The sequence below is a fragment of the Lissotriton helveticus genome, chromosome 5_1 (genome assembly GCF_964261635.1).
Source record: "Lissotriton helveticus chromosome 5_1, aLisHel1.1, whole genome shotgun sequence".
NCBI lineage: Eukaryota > Metazoa > Chordata > Amphibia > Caudata > Salamandridae > Lissotriton > Lissotriton helveticus.
In genome coordinates this window covers 1,353,641,358-1,353,669,276 of record NC_136065.1, presented here as the reverse complement: position 1 = coordinate 1,353,669,276, position 27,919 = coordinate 1,353,641,358, and positions in this window count along the sequence as shown.

Here is a 27,919-nt window from a genome sequence, read left to right as displayed (position 1 = left end):
TCCAAGCCACGCCCCGATTGGATTTTTGTTCATTTGATTTTAAATTATTTCTTCAATTTAACTCTATTTTTCTAAATTGGTGTGGGGGGTATCTTGTGTTATGTTTTCACTTTATTATTGTTTGAGTTGCTGCATAAATAATTAAATACTTTACACTTGCCTCTAAGTTAACCCCGACTGCTTTTGAGCCAAGCTACCAGAAGGCTGGGCACAGGTAATTTGGAATTTGTTTGTGTTTCACCCTGACAGAGATTATGGTTTCTGCTTGAGTAGGGTTTACCCCCCACCACCGACAAGTAACCCAATTCCCTACAGCTGGCACTTACAGTTAATATGACATGTAAATAAAATATCACGCTTTAAAGTAGCTTTTCGACTGAAGAGAAAAGAGCTCCTCTTAGGCATATGTGATCAATATTCTCAGGCTTTGTTCAGTCACTCAGAGTGAAGAAAGCCAAGGATACAGTGGGCTGACCCACTGCCTATTGCTCTATGCTGAGCTGGGCAGAAGAAAAATGTAAATGCCAATTTAATAGACCAATAGATGAAGCCATCTGGCCAAAGGCTCCTCTATGTATGTATATTAGGAATATTTTTCTGAAAAAACAGTCTGGTAAGCTAGCTAATGATGTCTCAAAGGCCAAATCTGAAAATGAAAATAGGTAATTAGAGGAAAAAATTATGTTTTTTCAGAAAATGACAATGTATTGGGTAAAGCCATTATATGACGCAACAAATGTATTTTGAGAAATAAATTTTTACAGTCAACATAATTTCATGTTGTGAGAATTCCAGTTTGGTTGGTCCCAGGACAATCAGATGATATTGGGCTCCAATGATGTCTACTGGGTATTTTCACCTCGGGTTTCCTGGGGCACTAATATAGAGTACCTTGAAACTGGGGAACAAGTAGCCCTTTTGCATTTGATTTCAGGGAAGAGACAGAGTCCTCCAAGACTGATTCAGAGGTGCTTTGGGCTAGAAACTCAGGAACTCAACAAAGAACTAGAGGTGGGAAGGGCGGGCTTTACTAGTGGAATTTGCTGTAGTGTAATTATACAAGATTACAGCAAAATTATATGATATTACACAGAATTTCACGAGGAGCATAACCCAGCATTTACTGCTATTTTATTAGCGCAAAATGTACACTCACGTCCCAAATGGACTGGAGGATGAGTTTTTGCAGTGGGAATATGAAACTAAATGCAACAGAACATGAATAGAAGCAGCCAAATGCTACTCAATCTCGCTAAATTCGATTTTCTTGTTCTCCTGCGGTAGGATCTATGTGCCAAATTACTCATAATTACATGAACGGGTGTAATTGCATAATTTTCAGTAATTTCATGCCAAAAGAATAATGCAAAATTAATAAAAGTACTCTGATTGCTCTGGGGTAATTACAATTTCACCCTGGCCTACAAATAACACTCAATAAATCAAGGTCCAGTCAGTGGTTTTCATTTTAAAAAGGAACAACTGTATTCATGTAGTTACACTGGGTCGCCTAGCAGCCCCCTCAAAAAACAAACACAAAGGGTCCAACACACTCTAGAGCATGGGTACTCACAAACTTTCTCTTGGGGGCCAAATTTACAGTGTGGTTTGTGTCCGAGGGCCGCACCGGTGGGGGCAGGGTCAGTGGGGGGGCGGGGCTAGAGCAACAAAAAAACTGACCATGAGGTTGAACACAGGTCCCTGCAGCAGACTCCTTCGTCCACTGAGCTACCAGACCCGGCATACACACCTCTCTCTCTCTCTCTCTCTCTCTCTCTCTCTCTCCCTCTCTCTGACTCCCTCCCTCTATCTATCTCTCTCTGCCTCCCTCCCTCCATTCCTCTATCTCCCTCTCTCCCTCCCCGGTCTCCCTCTGTCTCACTCACTCTGACTGTCTCACTCCCTCTCACTCCCTCTCTTTCCCTATCTCACCCTTATTCTGACTGTCTCACTCCCTCTCCCTCTCTCCTTCCCTCTCCATTCCTCTCCTTCCCTCCCTCACCCTCACTCCCCTTCCCTTCCCCTCACTCTCCTTCCCCCTATTCCCCCTCTCCCTCCCTCACTCCCCTTCCCTCACCCTCACTCCCTCCCCTCTCTCCGTCCCTCACTCCCCTTCCCTCTCTCCCTCCCTCACTCCCCTTCCCTCACTCCCCTTCCCTCACTCCCCTTCCCTCACTCCCCTTCCCTCACTCCCGTTCCCTCACTCCCCTTTCCTCACTCCCCTTTCCTCACTCCCCTTCCCTCACTCCCCTTCCCTCACTCACTCCCTAACTCCCCTTCCCTCACTCACTCCCTCACTCCCCTTCCCTCACTCCCTCACTTCCCTTCCCTCACTCCCTCACTCCCCTTCCCTCACTCCCTCCCTCATTCCCCTTCCCTCACTTCCCTTCCCTCACTCCCCTTCCCTCACTCCCCTTCCCTCACTCCCCTTCCCTCACTCCCGTTCCCTCACTCCCCTTTCCTCACTCCCCTTTCCTCACTCCCCTTCCCTCACTCCCCTTCCCTCACTCACTCCCTAACTCCCCTTCCCTCACTCACTCCCTCATTCCCCTTCCCTCACTCCCCTTCCCTCACTCCCTTCCTTCCCTCACTCCCTTCCCTCACTCCCCTTCCCTCACTCCCCTTCCCTCACTCCCTCACTTCCCTTCCCTCACTCCCTCACTCCCCTTCCCTCACTCCCTCCCTCACTCCCCTTCCCTCACTGTGCCTCCCGCACTCCGTCGCCCTCATCCCTCTGTCACCCTCATCCCTCTATCGCCCTCCTCCCTCTGTCTGTGTGTCTCCCTTTTTCTGTCTCCATTTCTCTGTCTCCATTTCCCTCCCTCTGTCTCTGTCCCTCTACCTCCCTCTGTCACCCCACCCTGCCTGTGTCACCCGGGCTGAGACAGCTTCCTCAGCCTGCTTTCCCAGCGCGCACAGACACACAGCCCCACCCGAGCATTTCACAGGTCTTCAAAAAGACCATCTGCTTGTGAATGGGGCATTGCTGTATTTCACACCCTCTTGGCGCCCCTGCAGCTCCACTCTGGCTTCGCTGGAATAAATTGCCTGGCCCCCACAGAGCAGCAGAGTGTTTGCAGATAGTCTTTGTAAACACGGGTACTATGTCTCATGGTCCGCGGGCCGCCACGGAAGGCTTGCCGGGCCGCTGCTGGCCCGCGGGCCGTACTATGAGTACCCGTGCTCTAGAGCAACACAATTGTACTGCTCTGAAAGTGAATCCAGACGTTGCTGGGGACACTTGTCTTGCTGGGGCCTGGTGGCAGTCCAAGCCCTGCAGCTAACGTCAGCTGTACACAGACAAAGGTCTTGTGCAATGGATTTTGCCATCCGGAGCAGGTTTGGCACAGGGCTGGCTGCGGACCCTTGCCGCGGAAAGTTTTTGCTTACAGCCTTTGCACACAGCTGCTGAAGCCAGTGATCTTAGGTTGCATTATTTGTACATTATTTGTTCAACGGGCGGGCCTTCGATCCTCTGTCTTAAAGCTGGTTCAGAACAACCTACGCATACAATATCAGTGTTGCTGCTCCTTCAGTCAGATGATCACACGGCATAGCATGAGTTCCAGTTTGATGTTTCTTTCCCTCACTCCTATTTCTCTGATCCCTTTCCCCAGAGACTAACAAATGGCAGCGCTCCCTTCTCTGCCTACCAGTGAAGGTATTCAGACACAGCAGGGTATTTCATTGAATTTACGACTCTGAAAAACAGGGGCTGTAAATTAAGTACATCATAAAAACTAAATTATGGCTCTGTCTAAGACATGATAAATTACTGAAAACCGACAGTTATGGTTATTAAAACACACAAGACAAGCTATAATTTTCAGGCTTTTGTGCTAGTAATATGGTATGGCACTTAAAACATATCCTGGCTATGATTCTTTTACTATGAGACATAGGGTGCTCACAGTCTTCTGTGGTATGAGCGAAGTATGATAGATCCTTTGGGGCTGAGGCAACTCAGTCTGAGGTGCGTCCTGATGGCAGCTGACATCATGCAGCATGTCATCAAGACCGAGAGAGTGGACTGGAGCATGTGCATATGTACTCTGCTGGCACCCGGAGCTTGATGTGAATGGTAAGCAGGAAACCTCAGTAGCTCTCAGCAGTCCCAGTGGTCCCTTCTTCCATTTGCCCTTGTGTTTGGTGGAAGTGCATGGCAACCCAGAAGTCAAGACTATAGTATGTTTATATTTTACCTGAGACAATTATATGTTACCTTAGCGAACAGAGTGAAAGGACAATTGTATTAAGCTGCCTGAAACAACTAAAAGTGAAGACGGACCAATACCTTTCCTTTTGACTGAATCAACAAAAATTGCAGAGGGTCAAACAATCCTTTTACCTACCTGATCACTTTGCTGATTTTTCATGATGTTCTCTTGCAGTGGTGTGGAGAATAGTGCTGCCACCTTTCCAAGAGAATATACCTGCCATTTGCGGTTGATTTGGGAGTCTCCAAAGGCCTAGATATGGTACTAAATTGGAGAGTAAACAAAATTGTATATATTCTAATGTATCATGACTTTTCTGTGTTTGTTTACTTTAATTAGTAGTTATGGATCATTCAAGAAGCTTTAGAACACTTTTAACAACGTTTGGTATTTATATTTGCTGTTTGAAGAATGTACAGATAAAGGCCAAAAATGCTGACTTAGGTAATTTTAGCTTATTTGGGTACCAACTGGACATCAAAATATCAGTGGTGCTGGTGGAAACCTATTTTTGACTTACCACTATTCTGAAGATTTCTAGTTAAAGGGCCAGGTACCTGTTTGGAGCCAAGTCTTCATTGAAGATATTACTTTCATATGAGATCTGGCATCTTTTGGGGCGGTCTCCCCTGACCTTTTTGGCTTCAAACCACCCGTTTTTACCTTGTTTTGCTGGCATAGGACTTTGAGTGCTTTTTACACTGCCTTTCAGTGCCAAAGTGCTGTGCTTGTCATGTACATACTGGTTATTGGTGTATACAGGATTGGCTGATTTGAGTTAGTTGTAAGTTTCTTGTGTAGGGGAAAGACACATCCCTAGGGAATGTAAGTCAAATTCTTACATGTGGGCCTCCAGCACTGGCTGTGCCACCCCCAGAGGTAGCTCTTCAAACATGCCAAAGGTTTGCCATTGCAGTTCCTGTGGGTACAGGATATGAGGTGGTGAAATTGGCACCTACATTCCAAAGGGGCTGAGTCCTGGCCCCACTGAAGATATTGATCAAGCCTCCCAGGGTAGGATGCCAGACAGGACAAAATTTAGAGAGGGTCTGTACATTTCTGTGACGGGGTGGCTGCGCACGGGGTCACGAGAAGCATTGACCCTATGCCTTTCTTCAAACAGCACCCCGAGAACTGGAAGATCGACTACGTGATTACACCTGGACTCGAGTACAGTCTCCCTGAGGAGCACTGTTTCTTTAATTGGGCGTATCCCGGGGCTGACCTCACCCCCGACAAGCAGGTAAAATACCAAGCACTTCCCACACAGGTGTGTTCATCACCCGAAGGCGAAGGAGGCGTTTGGAGTGGAGTGGAGAGCGACGGCGAGGAGTGGAGGTTTGGAGACGGCGACGAGTGGAAGGACGGAGGTCGGAAAGCAGAGAGGACGAGGAGCCAAAAGGAGAACATCGGAGGAGTGGCAGGAGACAAGGCCAGAGGAGAAAGACCAGAGGAGGAGATGATCGGTACCAGCAGCAACATCAGGAACATCGAGACGACGGAGGAGAGGAACGGAGGAGAGACCGGAGGGAGAACAGAGGACTGCTGCGACAAGCCAGGAGGCCAACGAGAAGGCGCTTCGCCCAGCCACACTTCAACCAGGAAAGTGTGGCTCTCGCAGGTACGGTCACGCTTTGCGGGCTGGGCGGGACATAAGTGGGCTAAACCTCCGTGAGGGATTCACAAGAGTATCCTCGACACTATCCAACCCCGTCACGGCATTTGCCATCCACGTTATCCTACCTGTTTGTTGAGCACGTGTGACTCCCTCACAACCCCCCCTGAGACACTAAGAGTGAAGCAGGACGCAACACACTGAGTCTTTTTTTCCCTTTCCCTCCTATGTTCCAATCTGGACTCCGACCTGGAAGACGACGTGCATAGTCTCCGGACTACAAGTCCCAGAAGACACCGGGAGAAACGAACCACCGGGACAGAGGCGGATCGGGAGCTGCCCTTACCGTTCTTCCGGAAGTTTATACAGCGGAAAAGAGTGTTAAAAACAATAAAACCCTCCTTACCCACAGTTCCTGTGTCCGTGAGTCTGTTCCCTTCCCCACAAGTGGTGGAGAATGCGGGCAGCTTTCAACACGATGAAAAAGATAATCACAACCAGTCGTGTCTTGTCTTCCCCTGACTTTTCCAAGCCCTTCGTCCTTCATACTGACGCCTCTGACTGTGGGATAGGTGCTGTCTTATCACAAGTGACGGACTCAGGGATTGAACACCCTATATTGTACATCAGTCGCAAGCTATTACCTAGGGAGATCAAATACCCAACCATCGAAAAAGAGTGCCTCGCCATTAAGTTGGCCGTTGATAAGTTACGCTATTACTTGGAGGGGCACCCTTTTACCCTGTTCACTGACAATGCCCCCCTGCAGTGGATGAGCCGCAACATCTCCAATAATCCTAGGGTTCTGCGATGGTTCCTTTCTCTGCAGCCCTTCTCCTTCCAGGTGCACCACAGGAAGGGGAGGGAAAATGCCAATGCTGACTACCTGTCCCGGTTTCCTCTCCCCGATCGGGAGATTGCTAAGGGGGAGGTGTGTGACGGGGTGGCTGCGCACGGGGTCACGAGAAGCATTGACCCTATGCCTTTCTTCAAACAGCACCCCGAGAACTGGAAGATCGACGACGTGATTACACCTGGACTCGAGTACAGTCTCCCTGAGGAGCACTGTTTCTTTAATTGGGCGTATCCCGGGGCTGACCTCACCCCCGACAAGCAGGTAAAACACCAAGCACTTCCCACACAGGTGTGTTCATCACCCGGAGGCGAAGGAGGCGTTTGGAGTGGAGTGGAGACCGACGGCGAGGAGTGGAGGTTTGGAGACGGCGAGGAGTGGAAGGACGGAGGTCGGAAAGCGGAGAGGACGAGGAGCGGAAAGGAGAACATCGGAGGAGTGGCGGGAGACAAGGCCAGAGGAGAAAGACCGGAGGAGGAGACGACCGGTACCAGCAGCAACGTCAGGAACATCGAGACGACGGAGGAGAGGAACGGAGGAGAGACCGGAGGGAGAACAGACGACTGCAGCGACAAGCCAGGAGGCCAACGAGAAGGCGCTTCGCCCAGCCACACTTCAACCAGGGAAGTGTGGCTCTCGCAGGTACGGTCACGCTTTGCGGGCTGGGCGGGACATAAGTGGGCTAAACCTCCGTGAGGGATTCACAAGAGTATCCTCGACACTATCCAACCCCGTCACGGCATTTGCCATCCACGTTATCCTACCTGTTTGTTGAGCATGTGTGACTCCCTCACAACCCCCCCCTGAGACACTAAGAGTGAAGCAGGACGCCACACTAAGTCTTTTTTTCCCTTTCCCTCCTATGTTCCAATCTGGACTCCGACCTGGAAGACGACGTGCCTAGTCTCCGGACTACAAGTCCCAGAAGACACCGGGAGAAACGAACCACCGGGACAGAGGCGGATCGGGAGCTGCCCTTACCGTTCTACCGGAAGTTTATACAGCGGAAAAGAGTGTTAAAAACAATAAAACCCTCCTTACCCACAGTTCCTGTGTCCGTGAGTCTGTTCCCTTCCCCACAATTTCAAAGGTGGCCTTTTGAACTGATCTCATCTTCAAAGGCCATCGTGGGTATAATGACTGAAGTTCTGTCCTCAAGAATTAGAGACGCTTGAGGGATGGGAAACCTGCTACACTGGTTTAATTCTGGGACATCGTCAAGAGGAACAATTGGGGCAGGCGGGATTGCAGCTGGGTTATCTGCAAACTTGTTGTGGCCTGGGGCTTGTCATGCTCTAGGAAGGGAACTGCCACTGCAGGTACTTGCCAACTGCCATGGCACGGGTCCCTAAGCACTGTCCAAGGGTGGGATGACTGGCCTCCTGTCCACAAGATCCCAGGGACAGAAAGGATCTCCATGTTTCCAGAAGATCCTAAGGACCCTGCACAGTGCAGTGGAAACAGGTAGAAGTAATTGTCGGTTGGGACAAGGACTGTCCTGATGTATACAGTAATGACACTGTGCAGATGAGTGTGCTCGTAAAGATCAGTGACCCACCTGGGCTGCCATAATGTGAGGATTTTGAAGCATGCAGGGGAAGTTTGCTGAGTCTGAGGAATCGAGCTTACAACGGGAAACCTATGCTAGCTCATATTTCGTTGCATGTTGTGTCTGAGGGTGAGAGGTGTTAGGGAAGTTGCCTGAGTCTGCGGGACCTGAGCTGGAAGCCAACTTCTAGATTGGGAGGATGACATTGCCTGACATCACAGCTCGCGTCCGAGGTCGACAGCTTCATCTCCCTGGACCCACACCACAAGGTACACTATTGTTGAGAAAATCGTGACTGGAACCCAGGGGTCTTGTTGTGCCTTGTGTGCACCCACGGTTGGCTGCCTGGAGCAACTGCAGCCCACACCTCCACTGGAGGGGAAACATTTCTGCAATTTGGAAGTGCACCACCTTCTGGTGTCAGACTCTTTTGCCTATGAGAGGCTAGTGATCCCACACTCTGAAAGGGCCGCTGGATGCCTGAAGGCCTAATCTGCATAGACGAAAACATGTAACAGCTTCCTTCCATTTTAGGTGGTCCTGACACTCTAATCAAAGTGGAATACCTCTGAACAACCTGCTTATATATTCCTGTTACCTTTGATGTGGGAGGAATTGCTTGGACCATGAACATCTCACAGAACTAAGCACATGGATTTATGTTGCTTACGAGGCTGAGGAGATACTGGGGCAAGTGAATGCCAATGATTAGTACATATATCTTCTTGGCGTTCTGCTGTTAATGGAGGAGTTCGATAATTCCATATAACTGTAAAGTATATATCCAATTTGTATGTTGTTTTGATTTCAATATTTGTGATACAAAGACCAGTGATTTATACATACGGCGTGGAGTCTTTTTGTAGTCTACTCAGTGTGTTGCTAGGGTCGTGTTGTGACAACACTTTACACTTTGACACTGAGGATAAGCATGACTGCTCTGTGCCTAGCTGCCCAAGTGTGAGCACGGGTTATCAGACAAGCGTATTGTACTCAAATTATCTAGGATGGTGGATTTTGACTAGCTTTGAGGCATCCCAGCCAGCCAGAAACCATTGGGTCTAACATTTGGTGGCAGCGGTGGGCTAGGACTTGGGTTGGCATTAGCCCTAGCAACACAGTGTGCGCTACGACTCCGATGTGCAATATTTGTTTCTTAACCTTGTTTTTTTCTGTGGTTTCCCATTCTAGTTTGGGTACCTGTCTGTGTTCACAACTGTCATCTCTAAGTCGGGAGAGCCAGCTGAGGTACCTGCAATAGTGGAGTTGGAGCAGGATAAGTTGGAAACCTATACAGTAGCCCAGCTCAAAGGCGTCTGAATGTACCAACCACATGACATTGAACCTGTATGTATGATATGTGTCTACTTTGTGTATGTTATATTGCCTGACGGGAATTACATTTGTTTTGGATCATTTATTTACCATTGACTCAGCTAAACTCTACGTTTGATTTCTCATGATGTTAATATTACAAATGTTTTTAATGTTATTCAAATTATATGCAGTTTACTTTTGGGGCATTTTATTACTATACTAGTCAATTTGCCTTTGAATGTCATATTTTTTCATCTTGTGAAATTTCTACACGTTTGGGAGCGGTTTGCCTCTTGTTATATGCTTCTTTTTTTTACCGATGGTTGTTATTTTTTTTACTTTATACATAGGGGATAACTTTTGACCTTTGCTTTTCCCTTATGCACTCTATCCAGCCGTGAGAAAGCCCCAGGCATGCGCACCACAAGGGGGCGATAAATAAAAATTTCCCTTGTGGCTATCCTAATTTAACCATAGACCTTAGTTCATAGTAAGAGTGACATGTCCTGCAACATGTATTAACAACAAGTGTGCTTTATATTATCAGTTTTTATTTATTTTTTCCATAGTAATATCACAAAAACTTTTTTATATACTTTTTTCTTCTTTTTTATATATCATGATTTCTTATTTCTCTAAGTCATTATATTCTTTCAAACAATTTAAATACATATAAAAACAGTTATTTCATCATCATAATACATTTGTATTGTTTTATCCAATACCACTGTTTTTCAAAAATTAATGAAAAAACCTTAGATACCCACACCTAAATCACATCCATCACTCACACATTCATACCCTCACATACAGACATTTAGACAACCAGCTATTCCTATTGTACTGGAAGGCTAACAGAGAAAACAAACTCTGACTGAGTAACCACAGAGTATTATATGGGATCACACGCCAGGTCGACGCGCGTTTCGGTGGGCTTGTACCACCTTCCTCAGGACCTCCACAGAATCCCTTTCTGTTTTTTAGGTGGGAACAGGATATTCCATAGTTAATGTAATAAGGAGTCACGATGTTTATCACGGAGTGCTTAATTTTCCACTCCGCTCCAAAATAACGTACACGTAATCATGTAGTCAGGGCTATTCTCGAGATGACTTTAAGTGTTCCGGTTTCTGGGCATATATCTTCAACCACTTCTGTTTCTTTTACTTTCAAAACGCTATGAATTTGTTTTTCTATCTCTCTTCATAAAAGTATCTTAGCGAAAAAAGGAAGATTTCCCCTTTATTTAGGATTTGCCTCATCAGCTAGATCGTCGATTCGAAATCAAGCATTCACTCGAGAAACGCCACCACAAGGGGGCGAAACATGTGTTAACTAAATTTTCGCCTGTCTTTCACACTGGATCATGAGAACTACTTAGACCACTAAAAACAAACATTTGCATGGAAATAGGTCTTGCATTTGCGAGAGTTTGTGCTATTGGCATTGTAAATGATAATGCCTTTTATATATGTGTTTTGAAAACCTGCAAGTGGTGCGCAAACATACACTTTCTACTTATAGTAGTTGCTTAGGAGAAGCACGGCTGGAAGTAACTGCGCCTCTTTTACTGCTAGCTTTGCTTCTCGTAAGCACGGACTATAAGTATAAGTACAAAGTGCATGTTTACTCACCGCTTGCAGGTTTTCAAAACACATAAATAAAAGGCATTGCCATTTACAATGCTAATAGCTCAAACTCTTGCAAATGCGAGACCTATTGCATTGCAAATGCTTGTTGTTTCAGGCATGAGTTACAGAGTTCTCACTAAGAATTATGTTATATTAGTTTCCTGTGTGAATATCATGTTTGTTGCAATTGGATGGTCGATGATTCTCAACACCTGTATGGGATGGGATGCACCAGAGGTAGATACTCCTTTGAGAGATATTATGAAGCTACGATGATGGAAGAATCTGACATTGTATTATCCGTGACGAGGCTGACACCAAGTACAGCTGGAACACTGATTTTTGATTGGTTCTTACTTACTGGTAATTTGCAAATATAACCCTTAGACATATTTTCATATTTTAATTGTGTGAAACTGATTTTAGTAAATCAGTATTTGCCCCGTCCACCCTTGCAGGCAGACCTCCTCTTTCTCTCTTTTCAGACACAATGGTCCTTATAGTTTTGCTCATAGACTTACATGCCCGAACAAGTACATTTCACCTTTTCTTGATTGGAACCTTCAATTGGGTCTACTTTCAATGCTATATTTGCTTACAGCAGCTGCTATGAAATTTTCTGACGTACTCACAATATTAGCTTAACATTAGAGAGTTCACCTTTTCAGGAACAGAATATTATTTCATCTCACTTTGCATAGGCCATCTTTACTAACAAGTACTTGCATTTGCCAAATTGAATTGGCGGGATTATATTGATATCTTCTGTATTCAGGTGACTACTGATTTGTGTTTAAGTGATTTGCTTTGAATATTTAACTTAATTAATTTGGCTATAAACCTTCTGTAGGATGCTCTATATTCAACAAATACGCACCGCGGTGTATCATCCACAGACAGACGGGCTCGTGGAGAGGTACAACCGTACCTTGAAGACCACGTTGAGGAAAATGTTGGAAGTGAATGGAGCGGATTGGGATCAAGTATTGCCCCTTGCTTTGTATGTGATAAGGGGGCAAAAACAAAGCAGCACCGGGTTCTCGTCGTTTGAACTACTGTACGGAAGACAACCGAGATCTCTCCTAGACATGACGAAGGAGGCCTGGGAGAACGAAATCCCCGAGGAGGCCATGAATACTCTGGAGTACGCCCAGAATCTCAGATCTAAACTGGGAAAACTGAGGGATCTGGCCTATACCCACCTAGACAATAGTAAAAAAAAACAGAAAGCATGCTACGACAAAGGTAAGAAGTGGAGGAGACTGCAAAAAGGAGACTGGGCTTTGGTGTTGCTGCCTTCCTCACTGCAGAAGTTTAAAGCGGAATGGAGTGGCCCTTACCAGGTCGTATCCACCATTGGAAATACCAGCTATAAACTACAGGTACACCAAAATAAAACCCAGGTGTACCATATCAACCTGCTAAAAAAATGGCTGGGTCCCCCTCCGACCGGCGTACACTTGGTCGGTCATCCTACTCCATCCACTGGGAGCACTCTGAACCAGCTCGTGCTTAATGAGGAGTTGCTGGCACAAGAGAGGAAAGATTTGATGACAACCCTGAACCGACATTCCCGGGTCTTCTCAGATCAACCAGGAAGAACCTCTCGGGCCGAACACCAAATAAGAACCCCACCCGGACGAGTACTGAAAATCAGGCCATATCGTGTGCCCGAAGCAAGGAGGAAAGGCATTCAACAAGAAATTGAGGACATGCTGAAACTCGGGGTCATCCGTCCCTCCAGTAGTCAATGGTCCAGCCCGATAGTGATGATACCCAAACCGGATGGAAGTCGCCGGTTTTGTATGGACTTCCGAGCCCTTAACGACATTTCCTCCTTTGACGCCTATCCGATACCATGGATTGACGAATGAATTGAAAAGCTAGGAGAGGCAAAGTACATCAGTACTATAGACTTGACTAAAGGATATTGGCAGGTGCCCCTGCGGGAAGAAGACAAGCATAAAACGGCGTTTTCCACAGACTCAGGGCACTACGAGTTCAACGTCCTACCCTTCGGGTTGCATGGGGCACCAGCCACCTTCCAAAGACTGATGAACAACGTCTTAAAAGACCACAAGCAGTTTACATCCGCCTATCTGGACGACATCGTCGTGTTTAGTCCCGATTGGCAAACCCACTTGGCCCATCTGGACCAGGTATTGGACACGCTCACCAAAGCCGGCTTGAAGATCAACGCTAAGAAAACCAGATTAGCCTTCCAGAAAGTGAAGTATCTGGGATATGTGCTAGGACATGGAATGATAGAGCCGCAGATCGAGAAGGTCCGAGCTATCGTAGAAACACCTTTTCCTGGCTTCAAAAAGGAGATGCGGGCCTTCCTGGGGCTTATCGGTTATTACCGGCGGTTCATCCCCAGGTTTGCCCAGCTAGCTGCCCCCTCACGGATACCCTCCAGACCACCTTCAAAGCGGCGGGGCTGGCAACCCCCACTGTGGAGATGTTGGAAGCTTTTGCCGTACTAAAGAGAACCATCACCACGACTCCCGTCCTATCCTCCCCCGATTTCAACAGACTTTTTTCACTGCACACAGACGCCTCTGACTACGGCATCGGGGCGGTGTTGTCAAAAACTGGGGGGGATGGGGCGGAACACCCGAAACTATATGTAAGCTGCAAACTGTTCCCCCGGGAGTTGAAATATTCCACGGTGGAGAAGGAGTGCTTGGCCATACGTTGGGCGGTGGACAAGCTGGCCTACTACCTGGAAGGGCGGTCTTTCACCCTGTATACCGATCACGCGCCCCTCCTGTGGATGGCCCGCAACAGGTCAAATAATCCGAGGGTGTTGCGGTGGTTTTTGGCCCTTCAGCCTTATTCCTTCACGGTGTGTCACAAACGTGGAATAGACAACACGGGGGCTGACTACTTGTCCCGTAATCCCCTTCCCGAACGGAAGCGTCCAGGGGGGGAGGTGTGTAACCGGGAAGGGGGGCACCCCCCCCTACACCCCGGAGTGTGCCTATAATCTGTGACCCCCCCTCTTCTCTCCACAGGTGGCCGAAACCCCGCATTGGACCCCGGGGGCGGTCCAGTATAGCTGCGATGAGGACGACCTGGAGAGCGACCCCTTTAACTGGCCCAGCGCAGGTGAAGAGGAGGAGGGACTGATCTTTTCTTTAAAAGACGCCCAAAACCAGGACCAGGTGTGTCTATACACCGGAGGAGCGGTCAGAGAGGATCAGAGCGGAGGAGAGGCGTGGAGCAGTGGAATCGAGCGGAGAACGGAGTGCAGAGAAGAAGAGACGGGGAGAGGAGGAGAAGACAGGAATCGAGGATTTCCGTGGAGAGCGGGAAACGAGTGGTTCGGCGGATCCGCTGGGACCTCTAACCGAGCCGGGACCCAGACTTCAACGGAGGACTCCGCCGAGAGAGAGGGCGACGGCGCGGCCAGGGGAGGAGCAGACTGCGGAGAGGAGGAAGACCCGAGCAGCCGACGGCAAGACGGGCTACGGAGACCGGCGGCAGCAACGAACCCAGGAGGGCACCGGACCCACGATTCGCCCAGCCACTCCCCAGGAGGGGCGTGGCTAACAGAGGTACGGGGTCGGGTCACAGGGTGGTTGAGGTTTGGGAAAGGAAGACCGGCTGTCCCATAGAGTAACGAGACCCCCTGCACTCCCCTCACAGATCGCATCAGGAGTGACTCACAGTGTTGTCCCTCACCCCCTTTCCCATTTACTATCTGTAGGAACAAACAGGTTACTTATACCACCTCTGTTTTTCTTGTTCCCTCCTCGGTGGAGCCTGGGGCGCGACGGAGCCCGAAGTGACTGGGAGGCGGAGCCCGACCCGACGCCGGGAGCCGGAAGGAAACATCAAACCACGACGGGAAAGAAGCCGGTCCCCTCGGCCTTTACGTGTGCGCCCCACTTGTACGGACAGACTGTTTCAATCATTAAAATCTTGTTTGAACCCTACCAAGACTCGCCTCTTGCCTATTCCCACCCAAACCGCCACACCTTCATGGTTTGTTGAATTACTCTTCTTTGTTGTTTCTGTGGGGCAGACTCTGCTTCCCTGTGATTTATATATGGCTGAATGTATGATTTCAGATTCAGTTCAAGAAGAAGGGTCATCCCAGTGGACACAATTGAGATTTGAGTTTGCACCAGGTTTGTGCAGTGCAAACACCATCCTTATCTCTCATGCTATCAGCAGTGAACTTCAAAGGGTCAGATGGATAGTGCAGCTTGGTAACACTTCCTCCAGGACGGACCTCCAAGTATCAAAATGCAATCCTGAAATGTAATCACAACTTTAAATCCTAACCTTCTCTTCAAAGTCTACTATCCACTAACTCTCTGGGCTCCCTCAAGTTTCAGCTGAATCATCTCCTGTCTCAAAGATACTTATTGTGAGCTCGTAGTTACCTTAGTTATATGTCAACTTCCTCTCTTTATCTATTGTTTTCCCTCTATTCTTAGCTGATCCTCTTTTCCAATTCCCTCATATTAACTTCTCTTTTGTATCCTGATTACCCTATATCCTTCTTGTGTTTATCTTCCTCGCCATAGGTTTGCATCACTCACACTTGCGTTGCCTGTCTTTATTCCTATGGTTATCACGTTGTCTTCTACTCTAAGAGACATCCTGGAAGCTTTCGCCTGGTTCAGGTCACTCTTCCCCTCCTGCTACCCTTAATTTGGTACTGTTCACAAACATGTCTAGCTTCCCCTGGCTTCCACTTGATGATGTTAGTTTCTAATGTTTCACTCCCTGATGAGTTACTGTCTGTTCTGTAAAAAGCTCTAACATATTTGGGCAGATCATGTCAGCACTAAAGAAGGAAATATATGAAGCCTCTCCTGACTCAGATTAGTTTGCTGTTGGTGTAGTGTGCACCCAATGTTCTGGCTTGTGAAGGAGCTGTGGTAGATTGAGTATGGACCTGCTGACATGAGTTTGGTGTGAAAGACTCTTCCTGGGCAGCAGCCCCTCCTCTCAGCCACGACAAGCACATCTTTTACAGCTCATATCGGTCTGAAGGTGTGAGATTTGCTTTGAGAGTTAAAACCAGGGCACAAGTTGGGGGTACACGCAGGTGCATGGCGTCTACCCACTATTTCCACAGGGTGGACACCGTCCCCCCTTCCAAGAACTTAGGCCCCACAGAAATATGCTGAACTTGTCCCGGTGTAATTTTCAGACACCGGGAAACGTTCAGCAGCGCCTGTACATTGACTGCTTTCTATTCCCAGCAGCAACATGCAGGCAGCGCAGGAGCTTTTTCTCACCTCCAGCTGTGCCAAAGTTAAGGGGCCATCAGGCCCCCTTTTGTTTGAATAGCCCGACTGGAGGCAGCCTGGAACCTCACACTTAAATGCAAATGCTACGGAGGGGAAACAAATGTACACTGCTTGTTATCTCTTCACAGGTACTAAAAGAGGAGTGCTATTGCCTTTGTTCAGTCCTTGAATATAAGAGATGCCTGCACTGTAAGAATGTCATGTGTGTTGGTCTGTACCAATATTTACACAACAATTTCAATAGTACTATTTTCTTTCTTTTATAGTGCTAGGCAACCCAATGCAGGGTGTCAGAGCTCTTTGAGTAACATGCACATTATACATAGACAATAAATCATGTACATGTGTAAATCAATGTACAAGATGAGTTACGTGAGACAGGGTTACAAGGTGTAGGAGTCACGTGTCCTTCATAGCTCACTGTGTTATATTACATGGATTACAATTTATGAACAGGAGGTAACAAAATGATCTCTGTATTAAAAGCAGTAATCCACTTTACTATCTACATAAAATAAAAATCTGTCATCTGCATGTTACGTGATGCGCTTTGCAGGAGACACATTAACCCACTATGCTACTTTGATTCAAATCTGGGACTTCATAAAACACAGATCTCTCCAACAAACTGTTCACTTCCAGAGTTATCTCACCATTATTATTATTCCCTGAGATTTACTGGGCTCCTTTTATAGCAGATGCCTTAACCCATAAAATATTTTAAAATGCAGACTTTGTGACCAATTAAGCAGAACAGATCTACTGCCATGTGTAAGAAAGTGGCTCTATATATACTGAACCAAAGTAAGGTACAGTGTGCATAGAGTCCCCAGTCCCCAGCGGTATGAGAGAGGTTAAAGTTAGATATAACCTTACTCTCTAAAGTGGTAGCTTGGTCGAGCAGTAAGGCAGTATCAAAGGACAGTGTAAAGCATTTGTTGTACCCACTCAGTCAGCAAAAGTTTTCACACACTCAAAAATTGAACTCTAGGCCAATGTTTTTTATATCAAAAGATATACAGGCACATGCATCAATGATGGTTTTGCGATTTTTAAGGAATCGCAATTAAGGAATTGCAAAAGCCTATGCATGTAGAAATCGCTTAAAAAATAGCGATTTCTAAACATTCCTTAATTGCGACTCGCAAATTGCGAATCACAATTAAGGAATACCTCCTCATTCATTCCTATGGGCCTAGAGACCCATAGGAATGAATGCGAAGACATTCTCAATGTGCGATTCTCAATTAGAGAATCGCAAATTGAGATTGCAATTTCAAGGGTGCCAGGATGTCAAAAGAACACCCCGTTGCACCCCTGAAATTGATCTGTGCACATATGTTGCGCACACTCATGCCCTAAGAGCATGTGTGTGCGCAACATGAAACTTTGAAAAATGCACAAAAGTGCATTTTTCAAAGTTTTTGCAAATTACCATGAAGTTCAACTTGATGGTAATTTGCTACTCCTATTAGCGAAATCGCTAACTTTTTTTACTTTGATGCATTGCATTTAAGGAATGTCAATTTGGGATTCCTTAAATGAAATCGCAATTTAAGGAATCTCAATTAGAGATTCCTTAAATTGCGATTTTTGCATTTGGGATGATGCATCCCAATTGTAAAAATACCGGTCGCAAAGGGGCAAATTCTGAGCATCTGCCCGTTTGAGACCGGTTTTTAGCTTGATGCATGTGGCTGAGAGTTGTTTTATTTTAGAAGCAACAGGTATAAAAATATACTTTTCTCAAAATTAGTGACTTTAGGTAATTGCTTTGCAGAAAGGCAATAGACTTTGTAAGTACAATAACTGCAGTGGTTGCAATAGACAACACGATTCTAAACACAATTTTACATTGAGCTTAGTGGGTTATTCTACATAAATGCAGTTCAATACTTTAAGGATTACTTTTCTAACTACAGGACTGGATCCTGGATTCCGTCCCGGGACCTAAGCTGTAAACAGTTAAGTAAAAGCGTTTTGGTTACAGTTGTGATTTCTAAAGAATATATATGTATTTTCAAAGATGACAGAAACTTTTTAGTGAAAAACAAGCACTGTTATCCTATGATTCAGCACTGGGACCTCTACCTAAGACAGGTAAGCAATTGGGACTTGGTATGATTTGTAAAGAATATTTGTAGTTTGCAAAAATCTACAAGAAATTTCACAGAACATCAGTAAATGGTTTCCTATGGAAGAAAATGCAGGTAACTGGTAAGTACAGTTCGAATTACTTTTGCGGTTCAGTACTGGGCTAAAAAGTACAGTACCGGCTTCTCCCTTGATCACAGGTGAGTAATTTGGAATTCGTTGTTCGGCTGATTTTAGATGAATTTTTGTAAAGTTTCAAAACTCCACACTTAGAATAAATTTCAGTTATAACCAGTCAATGTTAACCTATGGGAGGAAAAGTAGTTATCAGCTTTTAGGTAAGTACTTGACTGGTAGAGTTAAGGTTCTGGGCATAGACTCAGGTGTCTCCCAGGGTTAGAAACGTACAGTAGTTACACCCTCAGTGGCACAGGGGCAGCCGGGTGCAGAGAGAGTAGGCCCAATGCAATCCAATAAAGGGTAGGGGGCCTTTGGTTGGTGGCTGCAAGCAAGCAGGCCACGCGGCTGTGGAAACTGAGCTCCTGGTCACTTACTCAGGGCAAGTGGGAAGTAGAGTAGGGTAGAAGTTGAACCTCCAGCGGCGCTTGGGCGGCTTGGTGCAGGCTGCTTTTGAGCCATCGGGCACTCAATGTTATCCAATTGGAAAGTTAAAAAGTGAACAAAGGCTGCAGGCTCGAGGACGGAGATTCTTCAGGTGCGAAAACCACTTCGAGAGGTAAGTTGGGATCTTAGAGAAGAGGTAGGTACCCCAAAGGAGGGTACAGAGGACCGCAGGGCGCCGGGTGTAGGGGTGTCTTTTGGTGTCGGGAAATCTTACCCTTGGCTGGTCGCGGTTGGAGGGGTCCCTGGTTCTGAGGCTGCAGGCGTCGTCTGGTTCATCGAGGAGGGTCTTCTGGCACTGGACTTTGGGTCCCAGTCGCCGGAGGGATGTCCTCGTGGTCTTGGGTCACTAAGGCACAGGCCGGGCTTGGCGGCTGAGGAGTGGGCTGGATTCGCGGTTCCTGGCTGGCACCAGTGGTATTGCTGTTGGAGCAGAACCACTGCTCGTGGGAGTCCCAGTCTTTTGGAAGATTCAAGGCAGGCAAGTCCTCCGGGGTTGTCGAGGTTGCTGTCCGCAGGAGACGCCGGAGTTTCACAAAAGCAGGTTCAAGGATCAACAGGCCTGTAGGGTTCTGGGGCCAAGTCAGTGGGCGTCATTCTTTTGTTACCAGCTGCGCGGCAGGTCTTCTTGTTTCTTGGTCTTCTTGTTGTTGCAATCGGGATCTGAGGGAGGAAGGTTCAGGGTGCCCCTAAATACTAAATTTAGGGGCGTTACAGGTAGAGCAAGGGCAGGGACCAATGGGTCCCTGCCCTGGGGTGGGTACACCCCTAGCCTGCTCCTCTCCTGTGGGAGGGGACAGGAGCCTAGCTGTGATTGGGCAGGGCTCCCCTTCTTCAAGATGGCTGGAACTGAGAGTCGTGCTTCATCTCGCCTCTCCCACCTGAGGGGTGGGGTTGGCATAGGCTGGCACACCCCCTTTCCTCACTTAGGGTTTCCCGTCGTTCTTCCCGCCAGAGTGGCAGTCAGAACGGGTGGGGGCCAGTTGCTGAGTACAGCAAGTGGCCTGGAGAAGCTCACAAAGGCGGTATACCTTTAAAGCTTCCCCTGCCCATCCTGGGGGAGGAGGCCTAGCACCTCGTCCATTGATTCAGACCCCAAGAGCGGCAGGCTCTTGACCCAGGGGTCCAGAAACATGTCTGGTGGTGGCAGCCTCAACAGCCACAGAGTCAGGACACTTGGAGTTGGTTAGGTTTCAGGGGGCATTTATAAGATGCACTCTGTTGTGCATTTTACATTAAATCCCACGCTGGCATCAGTGCTGATTTAATGTGCTGAGAAGTGTGGTATCAAACTTCTCAGTCTTCAGTGAAGCCATCATGGTGCTGTGGAGTTCATAATGATGACCTCCCAGCACCATATACTCCTAATGGCAGCACTGCACTTACAGTTCCCAGGAATGGCCCTGGGTACTGAAGGGGCACAGGGCTCATGCACCTGTGCCCACACCACTGGCATAGGGCACCCAGCTAGAAGGTGACTGATGGATGCCAGGGCAGTGAGCTTGTGGGCATGGCACACAGGGATGTGAAAATAGTGTGGAGAGATGCACACCTGTTTCTTTCATGTTTGTCCAATCATTTCTGTCTATTTTCTTTTTACTCATTTTCGGCGTGTCAGCTATTTGTGCTTCGCCCATCCACACTGCAAATGAATAAAGAACGTAAAGGAGACACACTTCTGTCTCCATTTAGCTGCACAACCTATCTTAATGAATTTAATGAATTAAATTCGTACACCATAAGTTCAATTTTTCAAAATTTTCACCGTTTTGTTCATCATTGCTTGACTCTGTTTTAACTTCAATCCATTATATCCATATTTTCAATCCTTAAACTTTTGCAAAAAAGACAGGACAGTCCTTGTTTCGTCGTACCATGTTTTATTTTCAGTCACCCAATGCATTTCGGGAAAAAATCCCTTCTTCTGGGGTTTCTAAAGTATAAAGAATACATTCCAATCAATTGAAAGGCACTCATGTTATGTGCAAACACACACTTTAAACACAGGCATTTTATAAGTTAAAACAAAACAATATAAAATAGCATCTACTTTCTTTCTTTCTTTCAGGGATGTGTGCCATGTCGACTCTCTATATAGTTCTGTACTTTGACACTCAGCCTGCAATGGCACTGCGTGGGTTTAAGGGTGGCACAATAAGTGCTGCAGCCCTAATGGGTCTTCTCTAGTCACCATGCCCTGGGTACCTGAGGTACCATTTACTAGGGGCTGACAGGTGGCCAGAGATGCCAATTGGGTTTTAGTTTCAACACAGTTATAGGGAAGGAACACAGGCCCTGGGCACCTGGTTGGCAGGACCCCAGGGCACACTCAGTCAAAACACATCAGCAATTCAGCAAAAAGTGGGGGCATACCCATGCATGAAAGATGGCACTTTCTCACACAACCCCCCCCAAACGAAAGGTGATGAGACTAACCTTGCCTTAGGGAGTCTTCATTGTCTAAGGGGAAGAACCTGGAAAGTCCATCTGCATTGGCATGGGCAGTCCCTAGTCGGTGTTCCACTTTAAAGTCCATTCCCTGTAGGGAGATGGACCATCTTAGTAGTTTTGGATTTTCCCCTTTCATTTGCATTAGCCATCTGAGAGGTCTGTGGTCAGTTTGAACCAGGAAGTGAGTTCCAAACAAGTAGGGCTTCAACTTCTTCAGGGATCAAACCACAGCAGAGGCCTCCCTCTCAATGGCACTCCAACGCTGCTCTCTGGGGAGTAGCCTCCTGCTTAGAAAAGCAGCAGGTTGGTCTTGGCCTTCTTCATTGATCTGGGATAGGACCGCTCCTATCCCTAGCTCAGAGGCATCAGTCTGCACTATGAACTGCTTGGAGTTAACTGGTTCGTTTAGAATTGGTGCTGAGCAAATTGCTTCTTTTAGGGTGTCAAAAGCCTTTTGGCAACTAACAGTCCAGTTTACTTTCTTGGGCATTTTCTTGGAGGTGAGTTCTGTGAGGGGACTCACAATGGACCCATATCCCTTCACAAACCTCCTGTAGTACCCAATCAAGCCAAGGAATGCCCTGGCTTGTGTCGGGCTGGTTGGAGCTGCCCATTCCATGATACTCTGGATCTTGGGCTGTAAGAGTTGCACCTGGCCTCCACCAACAAGGTGGGCCAGGTAGGGCAGTGCCCTGCCCTACCTGGCATTTGGATGCCTTGATAGTTATACCTGCAGATTGCAGGGCTTGTAAAACCTTCCCAAGGTGGATCAGGTGATCCTGCCAAGAGGATCTAAGATCAAGATCAACATCAAGATATGCTGCACTAAAGGACTCCAACATAGACAAGACTTGATTCACCAACCTCTGGAAGGTGACAGGGGCATTCTTTAACCCAAAAGGCATTACAGGAAACTGATAGTGCCCATCAGGTGTGGAGAATGTTGTTTTCTCTTTTGCTCCTGGGGCCAGGCCAATCTGCCAGTACCCTGCAATTAAGTCAAAGGTACTGAGAAATTTGGCTGCCCCCAACTTGTCTATCAACTCATCTGCTCTTGGAATGGGGTGAGCATCTGTCTTAGTGACAGAGTTGAGCACTCTATAGTCCACACAGAAACCCATCTCTCTCTTTTCACCCTGAGGATAAGGCTTGGGGACCGGAACCTCTAGGCTAGCCCAGGGGCTCTCGGAGGGTTCAATAGCCCCAAGCTCCAGCATCTTGCTGACTTCAGCTTTGATGCTTTCCTTGACTTGGTCTGACTGTCAATAGCTCTTGTTTTTGACAGGGTTACTGTCACCAGTGTCCACATCATGGGTACACCAGTTGGTAAGACCAGGGGTCAGGGAAAAGAGACTAGCATACTGTTGCAAGACTTGCTTGTAGTCAGTCTGCTGTTGGGCAGAGAAGGTGTCTGAAAAGACTACTCCATCCACTGACCCATCTTTTGGGCTGTAAGAGAGGAGATCAGGGAGAGGTTCACTCTCTGCTTCCTGTTCCTCATCAGTCACCATCAGCATGGTGGTGTCAGCCCTGTCATTGTAGAGTTTAACGATACAGAAAAGGGGGTGGTGATGAACAGAGTGTCTGAATTAAGCAGACCACTCTTACCCAGTCCAAAGATCAGGGCTTGATCCATCACCGTTATTTATCTCACTGCCCCATCCCAGCTCAGAACCTGGCTATATGCAAATTAGTCTGTCCCTGGCCCAGTGCATCATGGGAACAGGGCAGACCAAACTACCAAGCCAATTCTTCACCAGAAAGGAGACAAGCTACCGGAGACAAGCTAAAAAACGGTGTTGGATCTAGCCCTGATCTCTTGACTGGGTGAGAGTACTCTGCTTAATTCAGAGACTCTGTCCATCACCACCCCTTGTTGTAAATAATTTTGTCCACCCTAAGCGTGGAAGGGTATACTCAGATGTGAGTCCCTTGCTCATTGCACCATCAGGATTCAAGCAAGCCGGGCCGAAGACGCCTGAAATGGCAGAAACCGGTCCCCGGAAGCTTGTTTCCTTCCCAGTGTAAGAATTGGCTTTTGTAGTCTGGTCTGCCCTGTTCCCATGATGCACTGGGCCAGGGACATACTAATTTGCATACAGCCAGGTTCTGAAACTGGGATGGTGCAATGAGCTAAAAAACGGTGTTGGATCTAGCCCTGATCTCTTGACTGGGTGAGAGTACTCTGCTTAATTCAGAGACTCTGTCCATCACCACCCCTTGTTGTAAATAATTTTGTCCACCCTAAGCGTGGAAGGGTATACTCAGATGTGAGTCCCTTGCTCATTGCACCATCAGGATTCAAGCAAGCCGGGCCGAAGACGCCTGAAATGGCAGAAACCGGTCCCCGGAAGCTTGTTTCCTTCCCAGTGTAAGAATTGGCTTTTGTAGTCTGGTCTGCCCTGTTCCCATGATGCACTGGGCCAGGGACAGACTAATTTGCATACAGCCAGGTTCTGAAACTGGGATGGTGCAATGAGCTAAAAAACGGTGTTGGATCTAGCCCTGATCTCTTGACTGGGTGAGAGTACTCTGCTTAATTCAGAGACTCTGTCCATCACCACCCCTTGTTGTAAATAATTTTGTCCACCCTAAGCGTGGAAGGGTATACTCAGATGTGAGTCCCTTGCTCATTGCACCATCAGGATTCAAGCAAGCCGGGCCGAAGACGCCTGAAATGGCAGAAACCGGTCCCCGGAAGCTTGTTTCCTTCCCAGTGTAAGAATTGGCTTTTGTAGTCTGGTCTGCCCTGTTCCCATGATGCACTGGGCCAGGGACAGACTAATTTGCATATAGCCAGGTTCTGAAACTGGGATGGTGCAATGAGCTAAAAAACGGTGTTGGATCTAGCCCTGATCTCTTGACTGGGTGAGAGTACTCTGCTTAATTCAGAGACTCTGTCCATCACCACCCCTTGTTGTAAATAATTTTGTCCACCCTAAGCGTGGAAGGGTATACTCAGATGTGAGTCCCTTGCTCATTGCACCATCAGGATTCAAGCAAGCCGGGCCGAAGACGCCTGAAATGGCAGAAACCGGTCCCCGGAAGCTTGTTTCCTTCCCAGTGTAAGAATTGGCTTTTGTAGTCTGGTCTGCCCTGTTCCCATGATGCACTGGGCTAGGGACAGACTAATTTGCATACAGCCAGGTTCTGAAACTGGGATGGTGCAATGAGCTAAAAAACGGTGTTGGATCTAGCCCTGATCTCTTGACTGGGTGAGAGTACTCTGCTTAATTCAGAGACTCTGTCCATCACCACCCCTTGTTGTAAATAATTGTAGAGTTTAAGGCGGTTCACATCGGTAACCCTTTTCGGTGTCCTGCTTGTGCCCAGGTCCACTAAATAAGTGACCTCACTCTTTTTCTCCAGGATAGGGTAAGAGCCACTCCATCTGTTTTGGAGGGCCCTTTGTGCCACTTGCTCCAAAACCCAGACCTGTTGCCCAAGTTGATCCTCGGGACACTGTGTGGACATTAGACAGGTTTTTGGCAGGCCGCCATAACGTGACAAAACGCTCACGAACAGGCCCCCTCACGGTATCCATGGGGTCCAGCTAAAATTAGCTCAAAATTGGCCTTACTAAGAAGGATGTGTGCACACTAAACTGTAAGTACACGGTTTGATACTTAACTGAGTCGGGGATAGGTGCACCTTAGCGTGTGCAGACCTCCCTACTCAATTCACTTGGTCCTGACGAAAACCTAACAAAGAGCAAAAAGGTTGAAACATGTTGACCATATTCGTACTTTAACTGTGGTGCTTTCCGGTCAACTCCATACCAGAAGAAGTACCCCACTTGCTTTTAACTGTGACACATGACTCTAGAATAAAATAATGTAGGGAGTACATGCAGTACACTTTTTAAACCACTATCACTTTCACAACTCACAAAATTACCAGCTCCGCTGCAGTTGCAGGCATCGAAGCACACCGGAGTGGCACTCGGTCACTCGAGTGGACCCCGATGATGAAGCATGCCTCCAACCATGTTGGTGAGTGAGGGGTTTATAAAGAAAATAATGTGTTCTTTACTTGCATCTCTTTCTCTCTATGTTTGATCTCTAGGACACTGCGTCCGGGGATACTCCTTCATTTGTTTTTTGCAGGTTGAAATTCAATCAGTGCAGCTTTTAGGTCATACCAGTGCTTCTGGAGCTCGTGGCTGGCCTCAACATTCTTGGATGCCTTTTCCATATACTCAGCCATTCTGGACCTTAGGCCAAGCACATAGTGCACAATGTCTTGCTTGGGTTCTTGGAGAGGCCTCTCCCAACCATCTTTTACAAGACACAGTGGTCCCCTTACAGGATGACCAAACAGAAGTTCAAAGGGGGAAACCCCAACTCCCTCTGTGACACTTCCCTATAAGCAAAACGCAGGCTTGGCAACAGGACATCCCATCTCCTCTTGAGTTTTTCAGGGAGTACCATGATCATGCCTTTCAATGTCTTGTTGAATCTCTCAACAAGGCCATTGGTTTGTGGATGGTATGGGGTAGTAAATCTGTACTGCACCCCACACTCCTTCCACATGTGTTTCAGGAAAGCAGACATAAAGCTGAAACATCTGTCTGAAACCCCCTCCTTAGGAAACCCTACTGTGGTGAAGACACCCAGGAGGGCTTTGACTACTGCAGGAGCTGTAGTAGTCCTAAGGGGAATTGCTTCAGGGTACCTAATAGGGGACTCCCATCACTGGCAGTGGTATCAGGGGGGGGGGCTTTGGGTGGCCACCTGTCTTGCCACTGGCCTGAGAGGTTACACAGGAGCTCATAAACTCCTTCACCTTTTGGTGCATCTGGGGCCAGTAGAAGTGACTAACTAGCCTTTCCCAAGTTTTGTTTTGCCCCAGATGTCCGGCCAACATTATGAGGAATTACCTGTACCTCTGTGGCCCTACCACTCTCCTGGTGGCTCCAGGAGTGGGGGTTCTTGCCTCAGCATACAGTAATCCCTCTTTCCAATGAGCTCTGTGGGTACCACTGACATCTCCCTGTGCTTCTGAAAAAGCTTGCTGCCTCAGGCTTTCAAGAGTGGGGCAGTCTTGCTAACCCTTGCACAGCTCTTCCCTAGTGGGCCCCCCTGGGCCCAGGAGTTCAACCTGGTAAGGCTCAAGTTCCAGCTCAGTTCCAAGTCCTCTCCCTGAGTAGAGGGATCCTGAGAGGTTTGCTGTGTAGAAGCTGGTCCCCAGCCTCCTTGCTTTTTCTCTTGGTTGGTTAGGCCAAACCTTCTTGTTCACCCTTCTTTTTGCTTTGTGCTCTTATTTGCACACACACCAATTCAGGGATACCCAGCATGGCTGCATGGGTTACTTGCTCAACCTCAGCCCAGGCTGAAGTTTCTAGGTCATTTCCAAGCAGACCGTCAGCTGGCAATTTCTGAGAGACTAGTACCTGTTTCAGGCCAGTAACCACTCCCCAACCTAGTGTCCCCATAGCCATAGGATGAATAGTGGTAACACTGTCAGCATTGATGACTGGGCGAGTTTTCCCAATCAGGTATTGCTCTGGGGAAACCAGTGTATGTATTTCTCACCATAGTGACACTGGCACCTATATCCCTCAGGGCTTCTATTACAGTTCCATTTTTTAGGTTGGGTGGCCACACAGCTACAGTGGCAAACTCGACCTACCCTAAGGAAACCAGGCTTGCTTGAGTGTATTCCCAGACTTGTTCTGGGCACTCCTCTGATCCCATTTGAAGATTTGCTGCCCCAGGAGTAGCGGTACTGGGTGCCTTAGGGGCCTTGTTGTGAGGGTAATTTTTGTCTACAGTCAAATGTCCCAACTTCTTACAGTTGTTACAATAGGCCTTGGAGGGATCAAAGTTCTTCCCCCTATAGGGCTGAGGCACATAGGGAGTAGTTTGGGACCCACCCACCTGTACAGGTTTTTGGGTCCCTTTGGAAGACTCAGACTTTTTATCTTGGGGATACTCACCACCTTTCCCCTGGGGAGGTTTTGTAACCACCTACTTTTGGTCACCCCCTGTAGTTGTCCTTGTCACCCTAGTCTTGACCCAATGATCTGCCTTCTTTCCCAATTCTTGGGGAGAAATTAGACCTAGGTCTACCAAATGCTGATGCAACTTTTCATTTGTGCAGTAACCTAATGTATGTTTCTTCATAAACAGATTATAAAGTCCAGTAAAAGCATGCACATTATGTCCAGCTAACCAACCATCCAGTGTCTTTACTGAGTAGTCTTCAAAGTCAATCCAGGACTGGGTCTGGGTTTTGTGAGCACCCCTGAATCTAATTCTGTACTCCTCAGTAGTGAGTCCAAATCCCTCAATCAGAGTGT